This window comes from Schistocerca gregaria, chromosome 5, assembly GCF_023897955.1.
Source record: "Schistocerca gregaria isolate iqSchGreg1 chromosome 5, iqSchGreg1.2, whole genome shotgun sequence".
NCBI lineage: Eukaryota > Metazoa > Arthropoda > Insecta > Orthoptera > Acrididae > Schistocerca > Schistocerca gregaria.
In genome coordinates this window covers 667,879,390-667,894,530 of record NC_064924.1, presented here as the reverse complement: position 1 = coordinate 667,894,530, position 15,141 = coordinate 667,879,390, and positions in this window count along the sequence as shown.

Genomic DNA, 15,141 nt, shown 5'->3' with positions numbered 1-15,141 from the left:
AACAATATATACATGAAATTTGTTATTAACAATCCAAAGGAATTCAAAAGTAATAGCAGTGTACATGGCTACAACACTAGGAGAAAGGTTGATCTTCACTACTCAAGGTTAAATCTAACTTTGGCTCAGAAGAGGGTAAATTATGCTGCCACAAAAGTCTTTGGTCACTTACCTAATAGCATCAAAAGTCTGCCAGATAGCCATACAGCAGTTAAAAGGAAATTAAAAAAAATTCTGAATGGGAATTCCTTCTACCCATTAGATGAATTTTTGGTTATAGCAAGTGGGTAATTTCCCCATCCCCACCAAAGAAAAAGTGTAATGTAATATCTTGTATACACATGTTTTATTAGCCTGACACGTTCCACATCATTACGAAGTGTCGTATTCATGATCTATGGGACAAGTACTAATCTAATCTAATCTAATCTAATGGGATGGCGGTGTGCTCGTATACAGATGAGGTAGTGTAGCGTACACAAGGTACAAAGGGGCAGCGCATTGGCGGAGCTGTCATTTGCACTCAGGTGACTCATGTGAGAAAATTTCCGACTTGATTATGGCCGCATGACGGGAACCAGGAGACTCCGAACGCGGAGTAGCAGCTCGAGCTACACTCATGGGACATTCCATTTCGGATATCGTTAGGGAATTCAGTATTCCGTCATTCACAGTGTCAAGAGTGTGGCGGGAATGCCAGATTTCAGGCATTACCACTCACCCCGGACAACGCAGTGGCCGACGGCTTTCACTTAACGGCCGACAGCAGTGGCGTTTGCGTAGAGCTGTCAGTGCTGACAGACAAGCAACACTACGTGAAATAACGTCAGAAATCAACTTGGGACGTACGACAAACGTATTCCTTAGGACATTTCGTGATAATGGGCTGTGGCAACAGATGAACGACGCGAGTGCCTTTGCTAACAGCAAGACATCGCCTCCAGCTCCTTCCCTGTGCTCGTGACCATTTCACTTGGATCCTAGACAACTGGAAAACCGTGCCCTCGTGAGATGAGTCCCGATTTCAGTTGGTAAGAGCTAATGTGTGGATTCGAGATTGCTGGAGAGTCCACGAATCCACGCACCCAAGTTGTTAACAAGGTACTGTGAAAGCTGGCAGAGGCTCCATAATGGTGTGGGCTGTGTTTGCATGGAAAGGACTGGGTCCTCTGGTACAACTAAACCAATAATTGACTGGAAATAGTTATGCGCGGCTACATGGAGACCATTTGCATCCATTCATGGACTTCATGTTCCCAAACAAAACAAAAAAATTGTGTGAAATCTTACGGGACTTAACTGCTAAGGTCATCAGTTCCTAAGCTTACACATACACACACCCATTCACGAGGGAGGACTCGAACCTCCGCCAGGACCAGCCGCACAGTCCGTGACTGCAGCGCCTTAGACTACTCGGCTAATCCCGCGCGGCGTTCTCAAACAATGAAGGATTTATCATGGATCACAATATGCTATGCCACCGGGCCACAGTTATTCGCGTTTGATTTGAAGAGCATTCTGGACAATTCGAGCGAATGATTTGGCCACCCAGATCACCCGACATGAATTCCATCAAACAGTTATGGCACGTAATCGAGAGGTCAGTTTGTGCACAAATCCCTGCTCCAGCAACACCTCCGCAGGTATGGTTGGCTACAGAGGCAGCGTGGCTCAGTAGTTCAGCAGGAGACTTGCAAATTCTGGTAGAGTCGATGCCTACGCCGGGCAAAAGGAGATCTGGCACAGTGCTGGAAGGTATCCAGTGACATTTGTTACCTCACTGGAAAAGCAGAGCATAGTTGATTGGGGAATAATTTGAAGATGATGTGGCCCACAAATGGGAAATTCTACTGACGTAAGGGACACTGACGAAGGACAGATTGTTAACGGCCCAGTGGTGGGAAGAAGTATATTGTAAATCGCGTATCTGGTCAGCTGATTGAGTGCTACTGTTGTGAGCATCTGTGCAAAGTGGTTGAAGGATGGTGAGACAGGGAGTGGGCGATAAGGTTGTAACGTCCCCCTTCCCTTCTATCGACAATGATAGAAATATATGCCAGTGTAAGCATGTGCCTAAACAATAGGAATAAAATTTTGAAAAGGCTATCGTTCCGAAGATTCACTATAAAGTCGATAAATGAGGGGGAGGTTAACAACAAGATGCCTTCCAGGTCAACTTATTCCGCCTACTTAATTACTGTAAAATTTAGTATTGTTGTTCGGAACGTTTCTGCTATCATTCACGTATGTGCCAACGAGAAGGGGTACCACATGGATCAGAACAGAACAATAAGAGTTACTGAAATAATTATAGCTGGAAGAAATACGGTCGCCAGCACAACTGGTAAAATTTCTTTTCGGTAGGTGAATCAGTGAGCCGAACAGTCAATGCTAAGAATTACTCGAACACGCGTGGCAACAGAGGGCTGCACGCACGTTAGCAAAAACAATTGAAACATTTACGTAATAAAGCGAGAAAGAAATTAGTTTGCACTCCAAATATCATTAACTAATAGAACTGAAATTTTGAAAACATACAAGATAACACTTAGATTACTGGTTACTTACTGTTATAAGTGACAATGGTGCTACCTCACAATAACGTCTACTATTTTCATGTGAATTTTGGAAAATGGCAAAAAATGATAAAAGAAAGTATATATACAATAATAAATGATCAAAGAGCACATCGGCATGAAAGTGTTACAAGGTGTTAGACGTTCACGCCTCGTCACCCAATGTGAAGATCGGATGTTTTCCAATTCTGTAAAGTGGGATAGGGAGCGATCTTTGTCAGATCTGATGACAGAGTACAAGCAAAATTGTTTGAAAGAACGAAGCTGACCACACAGTGTTGAACATAGAGAGCTGTAGCAGATGATCCCTGTTTTTTCCCATTTTCACCCAACGCTATCGTCAGTTACGACTGTAGTAGGCATAGAATCACCGAGATTGGATCGTAGATCCGTAGAAACGTGTAATCTGGTCGGATAAATGACGTTTCTTGTTACACCAGGTCGATGGAAGTGTTCAAATACGATGTAATCAAAGCGAATGCGTGTTGGAAACATACAAGGACAGATCAGTGAAGACAACATTACGCTGTGGTCGATATTCACCTCGGCTACCACTGAAACACAAAACTTCATGACAGCTGAGGAGTATGTTAGCATTATTGTAGTTCTTCTGTATCCTTTCACGTTTTGTGTGGCCCTAACTGCGATGCCATCTTCCAGCAGGATAACGATCCGTGTTGAAAAACCAGGCACGTACTACAATGGTTTGAGAAGCATGAACGTGAACACTCGTTGATGTCTTGGCCACCACATCCGCATGATATGAGCCTGAATGAACACATCTAGGGCGCTGTAGGGCACCAGTTCAGCGTCTATAAGACAATGCCACGTAATTTAAGAGAACGACACTCACGTCGAGGAAAAAAAAAACAGATCACCCTGAATAACTATAGATAAAAAGGTCGTATGCGCAGGACATGTACATTGGTGTGTTCTGCAGAATTGATTAGCTTTTGTACCATGTCGGCGTGTGCATTCAGTGTCAATTTCGAGATCACGGCGCAACACCACCTACCGGTAAAATATGCCTACGGCTTCCGCTGTCGCTATAAGCTGAAGGTAACGGGTCAGTGTGACTCGGGCAGGCGTGCAGGATGCCTCGCAGATGTGTGCGCGAACCGTACCGTCAAATTATTGAGTTTGAAAGACGAAGCATTATTGGCATGAGAGAATGTGATACATCCACCTGGGAAATTGCTGCTCGTGTGGGACACAGTGTTTCGTCAACGGGTGTGTGCAGAATGGTTCACGGAAGGCCGTAGAACATGACGAGATTTGTCATATAGCACCACCTAGACCACTCGCCTAGAAGATCGATACCTTCTTCTTCTTCTTTTTTTTTAATCTTATTTTGTTCGTTTCATCTTTTCATCTGCTCGGGGCGAACGTCGCAAGACACCCGTTTCACTTCGTCGATGATCCATTAACTCAGTTTTTTTTAATTACAGCGGGCTGCTAACTCTCTGACCGAACACGCTGAGCCGGCCGCGGTGGTCTCGCGGTTCTAGGCGCGCAGTCCGGAGCGGTGCGACTGCTACGGTCGCAGGTTCGAATCCTGCCTCGGGCATGGATGTATGTGATGTCCTTAGGTTAGTTAGGTTTAATTAGTTCTAAGTTCTAGGGGACTGATGACCTCAGATGTTAAGTCTCATTGTGCTCAGAGCCATTTGAACCGTTTTTGAATACGCTGAGGTACTGTGTCGGCACACATCATCCGAATGGTATTGTGGGACAGATCTGCGTCCTCCACGGCTCTGGCGCCACAGTGGAACAATGCAACACACCGTACACTATCAGGAGTAAGAGTCAGTCACCTTTTATTACGGCATGGCCTAAGTGCGCGTCGTCCATTTCTCCGCCCACCTTTGACGAATGGGCGGAAACATGATCGACGGCAGTGGTGTATGGAACGACGTCATTGGGGACAGAAATGTCACCAGATAGTATTTTCAGACGAATCCGGGTTCTGTTTGTTTGAAAATGATGGCCGCGTTTTGGTTCGCAGCAGACATGGGGAGTGCCAACACAGTGACTGCACTCGTACGAGACATACAGCGCCAACTCGAGGAAAGTTGGAAATTTGTGGTAAAATCTTATGGGACCAAACTGCTGAGATCGCCGGTCCCTAAGCTTACACATTACTAACTTACGTTAAGGACGACACTCACACCCCTGCCCGAGGGAGGACTCGAACCTCCGATGGGAGCCCAACTGAAGGTCTTATGGTGTGAGGTGCTGTTGGGTACAGCCACAAACCACAGTCGGTGCGTGTCCAGGGCACTGTGACCAGTGCGACCCACGTGGATGGCATCCTCCGACCCGTAGCCATACCACTTCAGCGCAGCACCCCAGATGCCATTTTTCAGCAAGACAATGCATGACCAAGAGTTGCTGCATGAACAAGTATCTTCTTCGAGTCATCGGGTGTCAGCATTTTTCCCTGGCCCGCCAAATCAACAGACTTGTGACCAATCGAAAATTTATTGGATATGTTGAAATGAAGGGTGCAGTGCTGTTACGCAATGCCAACCACCACAGATGAACTCTGGAACCAGGTGAATCCAGCATGGATGGCTATTCCACATACCGCCATTTGCGCCTTATACGCGTCGACGCCATCACGCATGGATCAAGTTATAAAGGTCCGTGGCAGACTCTGTGATTATTATGCAACAGGACACATGCTGAACCGAGGTGACTGACTCGCTAATCATTTCTGCAGAATATAGTAAATTACGTGTCGTGTGCATATGAACGTCCTATCTCTAGACGTTCAAGGTGTTCTGTTTTTTATGAACAGAAGTGTACATGACCTACAGGAGACATCTGGTATCTCAAACATCCGGAAACCTGCATTCCCCCAACTGTGTAAAAAAGTTAGATCCCAAACACATTCAGATACGTGATTCTTGTAACCACCTTTTTCGCATGCGAACAGTTTTTCGAGAGAAGCAAAATCACATGAAACTTTGGAGAGTCTCTCTCTTGCTCGACTGCAGTCTATGGCTGCTATGTATCCCATATCCTTACGTTGAAGCGGTGACTTTACCACGTACATGGACTGTAAGCACATCACTGAACAATAAAGGTGAATGGTAATTTTTATTTTTTATCTCAATGCTCAGAATGCACAAACTCATGTGCGGTGTTGTTTATCAGGATCATTAAGGGCTTATATCTGTTGACTCATGTTTGGTTTGAAACATAGAGGTTATCGCAAAATACTCCAGAGAGACACATAGCGGGATGGCTCACTCTCTCCTGGCATGACGAAATGACTTCTGTGGGCCACGTGCAGTTCTTGAATCAGTTCTCCGTCTTTAACAAGCGCAGGGGGCTAGCTGTGGATTTCCCCTTGCGTAGACAGCCAGTGAAGCTGTTGGTGCGATCGGTGAACCCTTTGAGATGTAAAAGGTACAGTGTTGCACTCTACGAAAATCGCACTTCAGGGTCGTAACATGTTGAAACTAAGAATGAATAACGTTCTTTGTTGCTGTATTATCTATCTCCATCTCTACTTCGCATTCGTTGGCTAACGTGGCAGCGAACTAGCTTTATTACGTTTTCTGATAGCGCACAACAGTTGGAATCAGTTTAATTGTTGGATGTTTTTACATGCAACCCTACTCTGCTGTGACTGTTTTAGAGACATTCAAAATAAGTCTACAGTCAGAAGTGCGTTAATACCCAGATAATTGTAGGAGACTCTAACCTACCTGGCATAGACAGTGACACCTATGGATTCATTGCGGGGCTACAGACGAAGAGTCTTGCTAAGTTCTTTCGAACACGTTTTCCGAAAACTGTCTTGAACAAGTAGTTCGACAGCCCACACTCAATGGAATTATTTTAGACCTCTTAACTACAAACAAGCCTGACCTGATCGACGGTGTATGTATAGAAACAGGGGAGTAATGACCATAGTTCCATCATTCCGACTTTGGTTACTCAAGTAAATAAATCGATCAAGAAGGCTAGGAAAGTATTTGTGCTAGAAAGAGCAGAAAGTCAATTGTTAGCATCCCACTTAGACAATGAATTGACATAGTTTTGTTCCTCTACGATGGACGTAGTGGAATTAGGGGCACAGTTTAAAAGGTTCTGGAGAAGTATGTGCCGAATAAGTGGATTAAGGGCGGAAGAGACCCACCGCGGTTTAACAAAGAAATTCGAAATATGCTGTAGAAGGAAAGGCTGCTGCATTCTCGGTTCCAAAGATAAAGCGGAAACGATGATAGGCAAAAGTTAGAAGAAATTCGTGCGTCTGTAAAAAGATCGATGCGCGAAGCTTACAACTACCACCGCCATAACTTAGCAATAGATCTTGCTGAGCACCCGAGAAAATTCTGGTCCTACGTAAAATCGCTAAGTGGGCCGAAGGCTTCTATTCAGTCACTTGTTGACCGGTCTGATGTGGCAATCGAAGCTACCGAAGGAAAAGCCAGAGTTTTAAATTTTGTGTTTAAGAAATGGTTTACGTAAGAGCATCGTAGAAACATGCTATCGATTCACCATCGAGCATACTCCTGTATGAAAGGCATAGTAATAAGCATCCCTGGCGTAGAGAAACAACTATAAGAATAGAAAAAAATGGATCGCCACGTCCGGATGGAGTCCCGGTTCTGCTTTACGAAGTATATCTTACGTCACTGGCCCCTTACTTAGCTTGCTTTCATCGGAAATCTCTCACTCAGCATTAAGTCCCAAACGACTGAAAAAAAGCGCAGGTGACTCCTGTATATAAGAAGGGTGAAAGAATGGACCAGAAAAATTACATACTAATAGCACTGACATTGGTTTGCTGCAGAATACTTGAACATAGTTTCATTTCGAATGTAATAAATTTTCTTGATACCGAGAAGTTTGCCCTATTCCTCGTGTTATATACTGAGAACTATGGATGAAGGGAAACATACAAATTGCATATTTCTAGATTTCTGGAAAGCATTTGGCTCGGCGCCGCACTGCAGACTGTTAATGAAATCAGAGAGATTAGAGCCCACACAGAAGCATACCGACAATCCTTCTTTCCACGTGCAATACGAGACTGGAATAGAAGGGAGAACCGATACAGGTACTCAGGGTACCCTCCGCCACACACCGTCAGGTGGATTGCGGAGTATGGATGTAGATGTAGATGTAGAGGTTGAATTAGGTTACCAGATTTATGAGTGGCTCGAAGACTTCTGAAGTAGTAGAATCCAGTACGCTGTTCTTGATGACAAGTGTTCACCAGAGCCACGATATCGTAAGTTGTGCCCCAGAGAAATGTGATAGGACCATTAGTGTGATTTGACAGAGACGGTGGCCGGCGATCTGCGGTTGCTTGCTTATGATGCTATGGTGTACAATAAGCTGTCAAAGATGAGTGACTGCAGGAGGATAGAAGGGGACTTAGACAAAGTTTGTAAGTGGTGTGATGAAAGGCTGCTAGATACAGCTGTAGAAAAACGTAGGTAATGCCGACAAGTGGGAAAAACAAACCCCTAATGTTCGGACAGGGCATTAGTAGTGTAACTGTCTCGTCGTTCAAGTATCTGGGCGCAGCGTTGCGAAGCGACAAGAAATGGACGGAGCATGTGAGGACTGTGGTAGAAAAGGCGAGGGTCGACTCTGCTTTATTGAGAGAACTTTGGAACAGCGTGGTTCATCTGTGAAGGACACCGCATGTGCAAACACTGGTGCGACCTGTTTTTTAGTACTGATCGAGTGTTCGGGATCCGTTACAGGTCGCACTAAAGGAAGACATCGAAGCAACTCAATGGCGAGCTGCTAGATTTGCTACTGGCAGGTTCTAACAACACTCAAGGGTTACGGAGATGCTTTGGGAACTCAAATGGAAATTTATGGAGGAAAGGCGACGTTCCTTTTCGAGAAACCCTATTGAGAAAATTGTGGGAACTGGTAGTTGAGGCTGACTGCAGAAAGGTTCTACAGCCACCAACATATATTGCTCGTAAGAAGCGTGAAAAAAAGCTACGAGAAATAAGGGCTCGTTCGGAGGCGTCCAGACAGCGGTTTTCGCCTTTTGCCCTATTTGTGAGTGGAATAGGAAAGGATACGGCTAATAGCGGCTCTACACGTCATACGGTGTATGTAGATGTAGATTTAGATATTTGTGTAAACTCCTACCTGCAGTCTAGTAAACCAGCAATCCATCATACGATGAAGGCTTTCACGACCGGATGTTTCAGCTGTAGAGAATTCTTCCGGGTTGTATGGCCGTGGTCCATGGAACTCTTCTACCCGTGAAGTTTCGTCCACAGCTACATTGGGCATCTTAGGAGGTGCTCCTGGTTGCGCTGAGTCTTTCCCACGTCGAAAAACGGCCTAAATGCCGTGGAAAGTGGGCGTGGTCTGGACTTCACATGGTAGCAGAGATAAACCTAGTCAAGGATAAAATATAACTATCGATTATAGTACGTCAAAGATAAAAACCCAGTCATATATGGACAGTGACACTACAGAATCGATGAGAAGTTTCTATTTTTGACGTACTATGATCGATGATATTTACGAGGTTCTTCTACGTCCGACTCGTCAGTCGGCAAGGCTAAGCACAAATGTTTCAAATGGCTCTGAGCACTATGGGACTCAACTTCTGAGGTCATTAGTCCCCTAGAACTTGGAACTAGTTAAACCTAACTAACCTAAGGACATCACACACATCCATGCCCGAGGCAGGATTCGAACCTGCGACCGTAGCGATCACGCGGTTCCAGACTGCAGCGCTAGAACCGCACGGCCACTTCGGCCTGCTAAGGCTAAGCACAACCAGGAGCACCTCCCCTCCGAAGATGTCCAACGTAGCTTTGGACGAAACGTCGGGGATAGAAGAGTTCCATGGACCACGGCCGTACAACCCAGGAGAATTCTCGGCACCAGGAATCCGTATCTGTCACCCGAGGTGCATTGCTCAATGTGGAAGTAAAAAATTCAGCCCACATTTCTATCCTTGTGTAACAGGATGAAAGTTTTTGAGACAACTTGCACTGACCAAAACGTTGAAGCTGGATTCGTTACATTATTTCACTTGAACTTCCTGGCACATTAAAATTGTCTGCAGGGCCGGGTCTCGAACCTCTTCCGACGTAGCTATCCACATATGACGCTCAACCCTTCCTTACGACTTCACTTCCGCCAGTATCTCCTACCGTCCAAACTTCACAAATTTCCCTCACCTAACTTGTTGGAACACAACACCTCGAGTAAAGGATACTCCGGTAACAGCACCGGGGACTGTTTCTAGAATGAATTTTCACTCTGCAGCGGATTGTGAAGTGATGCGAAACGTTTCGGCAGTCTGAAACTGGAAACAACCCCCCAGGCTGTGCCTAAGCAAGAAAGATTCAAATCAACGCATACTCCTCTGCAGGATGAAAATTCATTCCGGAGGTTATTTCAGTTGTTTCAGACGTTTTCTCATAGCATAACGAAAATGAAAAGATTACGGAAGCAAATAACGTATCTCGCTTAATACTACAAATATTCCTTAGACATATAATAGACAATCATTATTCAGCATATATGTTATCAAGGAGAGTGTTAATGGTCTTTGCACGCGGTGTTAAAAAGGCAGTATTTCTTTCCATTACTTCAACAAGTAATGGTGGAAAGGGGCAATGGGAGAAAGAGATACAGTAGAAGAAGAATGGGTAGCTTTGAGGGATGAAATAGTGAAGAGAACAGAGAATCAAGTAGGTAAAAAGACGAGGGCTAGTAGAAATCCTTGCGTAACAGAAGAAATATTGAATTTAATTGATAAAAGGAGAAAATATAAAAATGCAGTAAATGAAGCAGGCAAAAAGGAATGCAAACGTCTCAAGAATGAGATCGACAGGAAGTGCAAAATGGCTAAGCAGGGATGGCTAGAGGACAAATGTAAGGATGTAGAAGCTTATCTCACTAGGGGTAAGATAGATACTGCCCACAGGAAAATTAAAGAGGCCTTTGGAGAGAAGAGAACCACGTGTATGAACATCAAGAGCTCAGATGGAAACCCAGTTTTAAGCAAAGAAGCGAAAGCAGAAAGGTGGAAGGAGTATATAGAGGGTCTATACAAGGGGGATGTACTTGAGGACAATATTATGGAAATGGAAGAGGATGTAGATGAAGATGAAATGGGAGATATGATACTGCGTGAAGAGTTTGACAGATCAGTGAAAGACCTGAGTCGAAACAAGGCCCCCGGAGTAGACAACATTCCATTGGAACTACTGACGGCCTTGGGAGAGCTAGTCCTGACAAAGCTCTACCATCTGGTGAGCAAGATGTATGAAACAGGCGAAATACTCTCAGACTTCAAGAAGAATATAATAATTCCAATCCCAAAGAAAGCAGGTGTTGGCAGATGTGAAAATTACAGAAGTATCAGTTTAATAAGTCACAGCTGCAAAATACTAACGCGAATTCTTTACAGACGAATGGAAAAACTGGTAGATGTGGACCTCGGGGAGGATCAGTTTGGATTCCGTAGAAATGTTGGAACACGTGAAGCAATACTGACCCTACGACTTATCTTAGAAGCTAGATTAAGGAAGGGCAAACCTACGTTTCTAGCATTTGTAGATTTAGAGAAAGCTTTTGACAATGTTGACTGGAATACTCTCTTTCAAATTCTGAAGGTGGCAGGGGTAAAATACAGGGAGACAAAGGCTATTTACAATTCGTACAGAAACCAGATGGCAGTTATAAGAGTCGAGGGACATGAAAGGGAAGCAGTCGGTGGGAAGGGAGTGAGACAGGGTTGCAGTCTCTCCCAGATATTATTCAATCTGTATATTGAGCAAGCAGTGAAGCAAATAAAAGAAAAATTCGGAGTAGGTATTAAAATCCATGGAGAAGAAATAAAAACTTTGAGGCGCGCCGATGACATTGTAATTCTCTCAGAGACAGCAAAGGACTTTGAAGAGCAGTTGAACGGAATGGACAGTGTCTTGAAAGGAAGGTATAAGATGAACATCACCAAAAGCAAAACGAGGATAATGGAATGTAGTCGAATTAAGTCGGGTGATGCCGAGGGAATTAGATTAGGAAATGAGAGGCTTAAAGTAGTAAAGGAGTTTTGGTACTTGGGGAGCAAAGTAACTGATGATGGTCGAAGTAGAGAGGATATAACATGTAGACTGGCAATGGCACGGAAAGTGTTTCTCAAGAAGAGAGATTTGTTAACATCTAGTATAGATTTAATTGTCAGTAAGTCGTTTCTCAAAATATTTGTATGGAGTCTAGCCATGTATGGAAGTGAAACATGGACAGTAAATAGTTTGGACAAGAAGACAATAGAAGCTTTCGAAATGTGGTGCTACAGGAGAATGGTGAAGATTAGATGGGTAGATCACATAACTAATGAGGAAGTATTGAATAGGATTGGGGAGAAGAGAAGTTTGTGGCACAACTTGACAAGAAGAAGGGATCGGTTGGTAGGACATGTTCTGAGGCATAAAGGGATCACCGATTTAGTATTGGAGGGCAGCGTGTAGGGTAAAAATCGTAGAGGGAGACCAAGAGATGAATACACTTAGCAGATTCAGAATGATGTAGGTTGCAGTAGGTACTGGGAGATGAAGAAACTTGCACAGGATAGATTAGCATGGAGAGCTGTGTCAAACCAGTCTCAGGACTGAAGACCACAACAACAACAACTTCAACAAGTGTTAAAGGTGGGAGGCAGGATATTTCTACATTGCAGAGAGTCAGTCTTACTGTTTTTATTGTTGTATTTTTCTTAATAGGTCCGTTGTACAAAATGAAATAGCAGTTTTTAAAAGTTTAATCTTCACCCCATTTCCTGGTAAGTTTTTGTTTCTTATGAGAAAACTATGTCAGATATACTTATTGTTTTAGACCTTAATTGTCGTAATAAAATTATGAACAGCTCTGTTTTTGTGATTGGCTAATTGTCCAAACCCTCAAGAAGTGTTGCTCTGTCCCACTCAACCCTTCCTCGTTGTTCTTTATCTACTTTCATCCTCCATTTATCTCCATGATTGAACGTGATGACGTCGTCATCTATTTCAAGCTCAAGACGCTGAGATAAAACAAATACATTTTTGGGATAAGTGACCAACTAACATGCTTGGAAGTCTCGTAGACATTTTGAGTTTTTCCTCTCACAGATTTTTGTCAACAGCTAGGGGTTCTTCAAATCTATGTGGCTAACGTTGCTGCCTCTGGATCAGGGGGTCCCAGGTTCGATTCCCTGCCGGGTTTGGGATTTTCTCTGAACAGGGACTGTGCGTGTGTGTTGTCCTCACCATTTCATCATCTTTAGTGGCAGTGTGTAAGGGATCCGTGATCACATGAACATAGATGCTAGTATCCGACGCCCAGGTCGATAGTAGACAGGAGTCGATTGTCAAGCGCTGCAGGAGGCAGTGAGACGAGTGTTGAGTGAAGAGCAGTACTGGAGTGTGTCGAGTGAAAAGCAGTGCGGGAGAGGCGGGCAAGAATGGTGGTCGAGCGAGTTGTAAACGGTAAAATTCACCGGAGTATGACGAGTGAGCACGTCCCTCTGATCGTCGTGGGGTTGACCCTCACTAATACCGATTCGCGAGTGATACGAAACCTAAACTGACAAGTGCCGAATTACGTGTTCCGCGTCAACCGCGTCAGCCAGCAACAACCATGGATTGCAGTGAGGATTGTTGTGGATGTTAATCATCATGATTGCCTGTGACGAAATACCTAAAATCAGCAACCAATAAGAGATATAACTGTAATTAGACGTTTAAGGCGAAGGTAGCAACTGCCTCATCATTTGTGTGTTAGTAGGAAATATATATATATATATCTGTTTGTACATCGCAACCTTTGTGGTCCTTAATAATAGACAAACTTTCTATCGTTTCCACTGTTCAATCTCAGAACAGCCACACTCGCTTGAAATACCCCAGAAACCAACAGAAAAACCGATAGCCTTTCTTCCATTAAGCACACGGTCATATAATCATAATAATTAACTGTTTGGAGGCTTCGATAAATTACACAAAATCCAGTAATAAGGAATTTTAAACGGGGGTGTTTCAAGTGGTTAGATTGTATTGTGTAAAAACGGACTGTGTAAAAATTGGGAATTTGTATCGGACCCACAAACCAAAAACTATCATCATCAAATCTATGTAAAGTAGCTGTATTAGCTGCTAAGCGGCATCAGATAAGTTATCTTTGTGAGTGAAGTGATTAAGTGTCAGTTACACCTCAGGATACTTAGACCAGGCTATGGAACGTGAGATGTGAAGGAATGCTGTATGCAAAAACCTGTGTGTGTAAGCGAATTTAATTGAATCAGAAATATGAACATCCTTGAGCCGCTGTGCTGAATTTATTGCACGCAACGGATTTACTAACGCTATAAATTATTTAGACCCTACCAGTAATTCTTAAGGTTGGACCGACATAATATTTATCACTGAATGTAATAATAAACTCAATATTTAAATGTACTGTGTCATATACTAAAAAGAAGTTGGAATGGTAAATCATTCAAAATTGTTAACGGTACAAGGACATACTTTCCGATGACAATTGCAAGACGGAGAGTGCAATTGGAAAAGTTACTCGATGGGATAAAATTACTTAATAATTTCGGATCTGTCTCTGTGAAATGTATCGCAATAGAACTGTATGCGATTACAATGATTGTTCAAACAAATTCGGTGCTTACAGCCGGCCGTCGGTTAATTCATTGCACGAGATTTCGGCTGGGCAGCTGCCAGTCATCTTCAGGTGAGCCATCGAAGACTGACGAAGATTTGCTCCGTTCCCCTTTGTATAGCGCGCTGCATGTTTCCCCTGTGTGTGGTGCTCGGAATATGCCCCATAGATATCACGATCAAATACAGAACTGCAAGGTACTGCTTAAAGGTGGGGAGACTAGATAAGGTACACACAATAGCTGGTGTGCCGATAGAGACGATACGCCACCTTAAAAGTTGGCGTTTGGATACGTGGCGAGGTGAGTGGGATGTAAGTGATAAGGGACGTAGGCTGCACGACTTACTCCCTGACATAAGGGAGCGGTTGAGAATGAGACATATCGATCCCAGCCGCGGTATGGTACATTTCTTAACCGGGCACGGACCTTATCCCATGCACTTAAACCGCGTGAGTCTGAGGCAGACACCTACATGCACATGTGGGGAAGAAGGTTCCCCAGAACACACTTTCTTTTTCTGTGGGCAATACGAGAACAATAGACATACACTACACTTAGCTACACAGATTCAGACATTGATATATACACAGCTATAAGAGGCGAAGAGCAATGGGTACTCTAGGCGCGCAGTCCGGAACTGTGCGACTGCTACCGTCGCAGGTTCGAATCCTGCCTCGGGCATGGATGTGTGTGATGTCCTTACGTTAATTACGTTTAATTAGTTCTAAGTTCTAGGCGACTGATGACCACAGCAGTTGAGTCCCATAGTGCTCAGAGCCATTTTTGAGCAATGGGCACAATTAAACGCACTGACAAACAGTATTTCAAAAACAACACTTGAAGAGTACATGCGGACACGACATTACAGACATTCCTATGTCCAGCTAGCAGTAACCTCCAGAGGATGGA